This window comes from Apium graveolens, chromosome 9 (assembly GCF_009905375.1).
Source record: "Apium graveolens cultivar Ventura chromosome 9, ASM990537v1, whole genome shotgun sequence".
NCBI lineage: Eukaryota > Viridiplantae > Streptophyta > Magnoliopsida > Apiales > Apiaceae > Apium > Apium graveolens.
Window position 1 is genome coordinate 287085746 of NC_133655.1, and position 6008 is coordinate 287091753.

Genomic DNA, 6008 nt, shown 5'->3' on the forward strand with positions numbered 1-6008 from the left:
GCAAGTTTAGAAACCGAAATTAAATTCCTTCTAAAAGAAGGTACATAAAGACAATTGTTCAAAACCAAAATCCTATCAGAACCAAAAGATAAATGAATAACTCCTACTGCAACTACTGCTACTTTCGTAGCATCTCCCATGAACACGTATATCTCACCATCTCTAAGCATTCTGGATAGTTGGAACCCCTGCATAAAATTACAAACATGATCAGTGGCTCCTGTATCTACACACCAAGTGCTCGTAGAAATAGCCGCTATAAATGTTTCTGTAACTAGAGAAAGAGACATACCAGTATTGTTTGTCTTCTTAGGAAGAGGACAATCCTGTTTCCAGTGACCTAACTGTTTGCATCTGAAGCACTTTCTCTTAGGCTTTTTCACACCACCCTGAACTCCCACTGCCTTCACAGCTTTCTGTGTCTGAGCCTTTTTCTTCTTCTTAATATCTTTCGGCTTAGAGGAAGAACCTTTCTCAGCCACATTCACTTGAACACTCTGCCAAAATAATCCTTCAGCTGCCTGAAGTTCTGTCAGCAGTTCCGCGAGACTATACGACCTCTTGTTCATGTTGTAATTTAAGCGGAACTGCTCAAAACTCTTGGACAAGCTCATAAGGATAATGTCAATCTGGGTTTCCCCGTCAAGTTCAGCACCAAGGATCTCTATCTCATTCAGATGCGACATCACCTTGAGAACATGATCCCTTACAGGTGTGCCTTCAGCCATCTGAGTGTTCATTAAAGCCTTCATGGCTACTTGCCTAGCAGCCCTATTCTGATCTCCAAAAAGTTCCTTGAGATTAAAGAGCATATCCAAAGCAGTGGTCATAGACTGATGCTGATGCTGCAAAACACCCGATATTGCTGCCAGAATGTAACATCGCGACATCTCATCAGCCTTAATCCACCGTTTATAATACTCTTTCTCATCTTCAGGAGCATCAGCAGCAGGCTGTTCAGGCTTGGGTTCATAAGTGCAAAACTTGTACTCCTCAGCAGTCAACACAATGTCCAAATTTCGTTTCCATTCAATATAGTTAGGTCCGGTAAATTTGTTATCCTTAAGTATGGTGAATAGTGGATTAAAGCCCATTTTATCCTGAGAATCATGCATAAAAACATCACATAAATAAGGGTGCATTAATTATTAAGATCTAAATTATTAAAATTTAATGCACTAACATCTAAACACCATAAGCTTCTGGTACGCCACGATGTGTGACATGTATACCACCTAATTTTGTTTAAATGTTACTTCGGTCCTATTACTAAACAATATGCCACGTTGGGGTGGACTATATTATTTTTCATAGCTAAGTGTATACCATCATCAAATCTTAAATTATTCGAAATCTATGAAACTTGGTACGTCACGATGGATGGCGTGTATACCTTCCAATATTCGTAATTTTGCCTTGAATAGAATACTTCAATCCAATATTCATCAATGGTTTGATTTCCAGGTAGTGGAGGAGTCACATCGGTCTCGCTTAAAACCCACAGCCTTACAAGTTCGATGAACCCGTTTTTGACAAAATCGTCCCAAATCAGAAATAAAGAAAATCTGTATTTATTCCTTTCAAAATTTATTAATTTAAGAAGTTTGTTCTAGTAATTTCTATAACATTCTAGACACCATAAATTACATGCCACGATGGGTGACGTATATATAATTTATATTCGTCTTTATGTTAAATTACCTACAACCAATAATGGAGACCATGGGATTTAATTTCATATTAATTCCCTCTCCCACTTAGATTTTTTTTTATTAAAATTGAGGAATTTTAAAATTAAATGGGGCCCTATGTTGTTATAATTATGTCTAATCATGCATTCAAAATACACACATAATTTTAGCAACATATAACATTTAATTAAAGCAATAAATAAAATTTATGTCCATGTCGTCCTAATTAAGTTAAACATGCAATTTTAAAAGAATTACACACATAATTAACGACACACATAATCAATAAATTAAAGCAATAATTAAAATTTAATGAAAAAAATTAAAATAAATTTTCCACTATTATGGCCCTTGAAAAAAAAATCCAGCTCTCAAAAAAAAAATCTGCCCCAAGCGCGCCCCCGACGCCCCCAGCAGCCCCAGCGGCCGCTGAGCGCGCGCGCGCCTGTTGCTTTTCTGTGAGTTTTGTTTTGATTTTGTTCGATCCAAACATCAACAGCAGCCCCTTGTAATCGCACAGCGGAACAAAAAACTACCGGAATTGATTTCCGATCGCACATAACTATTACAAAATACCCGGAACAATTACAAAAAAATAGATCTAATACAAAACTAATTTTGTAAAATCTATTCTAACACGATCAACCCTCGTGTAAATTACAACCACGATTAAACCACGTGAAAACCAAAACAAAAATTAACCACGATTAAACCACGTGGGATCCAAACACATAATTAAAATATACATGGCCATAATAGTGGATTAATAACCTGCATCAAAACCAATACAAGCAAAACACTATATACACGCATATATAATTACGACATGGACATTATATCATAAAACGTAGAACCCATTACCAGGCTCTTGATACCAATTGTTGGGAACCACGGACTTAGGGTGTTACTACGTTTTACGATAAAGATTACGAAAAGAGGATTACCTTGTTAATGGTTGATTCCACGCTCTTCTATTGTATTCCCAAATTCCCTTGAGCGAAGTGTGGCCTCCATCTTCTCAAGTTATCCTCTCTTCTTGCTCCTTGGTGGCTACAATATATTTTCACACAATTGCCAAGCAAGAAGAGAATAAGAATATATATAGGCTACAATAGGGACCATGGATAATTAGGTTGGGCCTTCTAATTACATCTTGAGCCTAGCCCAATGTAATTAAATATTAATTCAATCCACTAAAGAATTAATATTTGCACTACCTTTCCTAATACCGTAATTTAATTAATTCGGTTCCAATATTATTTGCTTATTAAATTCCCCATGTTTAAAATATCATATGTCCATTAATTAAATAAATTACTGATAATTTATTTAATTAATATCTTTTATCTTTGATCATCCACTCAACCTTTATTTAATTATGCCAGAATAAATTCCACCTGTAGGGTTTCACATAATTAAATCTTTTTGAGCATTCAAGGGGACATCATTAACCGGAATATTATCAGGACATGGATTCCTTCAATAAATAATATCCACCATGTATATAATTCCATCACCCAAAATATAATGATATAATTCAAAAGAATTATTTCATATATAAATCAAAGCATGTAAATAATATACACGTGTCAATTACTATTTCCGGATTAAGAACCTAAGCATTAATAATAACATAGAATCTTAGTTCTCCTTCTTAATCAGTATTAAGGGAACAATTCTAAATTTGATCATGTTCAATATACACAAAGTATACTAGCATTATTTATTAGTCAATATAAACTAATCTAAATAATACTACAACCATACCAGTGGATTGTCCAACACCACCTGTGCTGTGAACCTTATTATATTATATAACCGTATTTAACAATCTAATATTCTGTATCCCATTTGATACTAGATTGTTCACAATATATAATATTAGACAACATGTAAACATTCAAATGATTCTCAAATAACTGGCCAGAAATAAATGTACATACTTCAAATAAATATTTTCAGTATACACTAACACAAATCACGTGAGGACGTTCTCCAACGCCTTACTGCTACAACCAGCCGACGACGCCGTCAAGTGCAGAGCTTTTCCCCAAACCCTAAGTGGCATGGCTCAAAGATTATATAGTCGTCTGCCTCCTAACTCGATTGGGAACTTCAGAGATCTCAGCCAAGCTTTCAAAAGGCAGTTCATAAGTGGGAGAGTGCACGAGAAAAGCCCTGCATCTCTAATGAATATAGTGCATGGACTGAAGGAATCTCTGAGGGGGTATATCAATAGATTCACAACGGAGATGCTGAGAGTCCCTGATCTGGAGGACAAGGTGGCCATGATAGCCATGTAGTAAGGTACCAAGAACGAGTACTTCAAGATGTCTCTGGCCAAGCGTGCACCTGAAAGCATGCTCCAACTCCAAGAGAGGGCTGGGAAGTATATCAAGGCTGAAGAAAGTATGAAGAAAACTCAGGAAAGCAATGAGAGCCCGAGTAGTAATAAGAAGCGCAAGGAGAGTCAGGAGTACGATGCCAAGAACAAATATCCTCGAACTGGCAAAGACTCTGAAGCTGCCCCTAAGAAAAATAAAGGACCAAGGTACACTGAATATGAAAGGATGAATGCTCCAAGGAGCCATATCTTGTTGGAGATTCAGAAGGACAAAGAGTTCCGATGGTCGAAGCCACTAATGGGAGATTCTGAGAAACGAGATAAGAACCAATTTTGTAGGTTCCATAAGGACGTTGGTCATGACATCGACGACTATAACAACTCAAGGATGAGATCGAATACCTGATTCGTAGAGGTAAATATGGCAACTACACGAAGACTGATGATGGTGGAGGCCAGAGAAGAGACAATGATCGGAGGGACAACGATCGATGTCGTAACCCACGGCCCTGAGGGCCAGTGATCAACATAATCTTCGGAGGCCCAACAACGGCTGGAACAACGAAGAACTCTTGAAAGGCTTATGCCAGGGAGGTGATAAATATAGTTGGAGAAGCACCCAAGCGTGCCAAGACTGAAGTATCACTTGGATGTGATGATTCCGACCTCGAAGGACTGAAGTTCCCCCAAGATGACCCCTTGGTTATCACTCCAGTAATCAGAAATTTCCCTGTCAAGCGAGTCTTAGTTGACAGTGGAGCATCCGTGAACATCTTGTTCCACGATACCTTTCAGAGAATGGGTTACAATGATTCGCGGATAACACCATCAGACTCACCTATGTACGGATTCAATGGAGTAGAGTCTAAGGTGGAAGGAACTATACAACTCCCCATGACTGTTGGGGAAGAGCCAAGGGAAGCCACGCAAATGTTGGAGTTTCTGGTTGTCAAGGCCTCGTCCACTTATAACGCAATCCTTGGAAGGACAGGGATCCATGCGTTTAAAGTTGTGCCTTCGACTTACCATATGAAACTCAAGTTTCCAACAAGAAATGGAGTTGGAGAAGAAAGAGGCGACCAGAAGATGGCGCGGAGCTGTTATGTGGCTGCATTGAGGCCTGATGGCACTGGGGGCCAGGTCCTCCCCATAGAAGACATGGATGTCCGTGATAACGAAGAACGTCGAGGAAAACCCGCTGAGGACCTAGTTTCAGTTCCTCTATACCCCTTAGACCCAGGTAAGGTCACTTATATTGGGGCAACACTAAAGGATCCCTTAAAGGGTCAACTAAAAAGGTTCTTGCAAGAGAACAACGATGTATTCGCCTGGACAACAGCTGATATGCCAAGGATTGACCTCGAACTTATAACTCACAAGTTGAACGTCGACCCAACTAGGAAGACTGTCAAGCAGAAGAAGATGACTTATGCTCCGGATAGGCTGAAAGCCATTAAGCAAGAAGTCGAGAAACTCTTGGAAGCTGGTTTCATTGAAGAAGTCCAGTTCCCTAAATGGTTGGCAAACCCTGTCATGGTCAAGAAATCCAACAAGAAGTGGAGGATGTGCATTGACTTCACTGATTTAAACGATGCATGTCTAAAGGACTGTTACCCCCTACCAAGGATTGACACCTTGATCGATGCTACGGCTGGACATGAGATGCCGAGCTTCATGGATGGCTTCAGCGGTTATAATCAAATCAAGATGCACAAAGATGATATCCGAAAGGTATCCTTCATAACTGACTTTGGTGTCTTTTATTATCTTGTTATGGCTTTTGGTTTAAAGAATGCAGGAGCCACCTACCAAAGGTTGGTGAATAAGATATTCGCCCATCTAATTGGAAAAACCATGGAGGTCTATATTGATGACATGTTAGTCAAAAGCCTAGCTAAGGCCGATCATATTAATCACCTCAGAGAGGCGTTCGAGGTGCTTAGGCACCACAAGATGATGTTAATGTTAGGGTT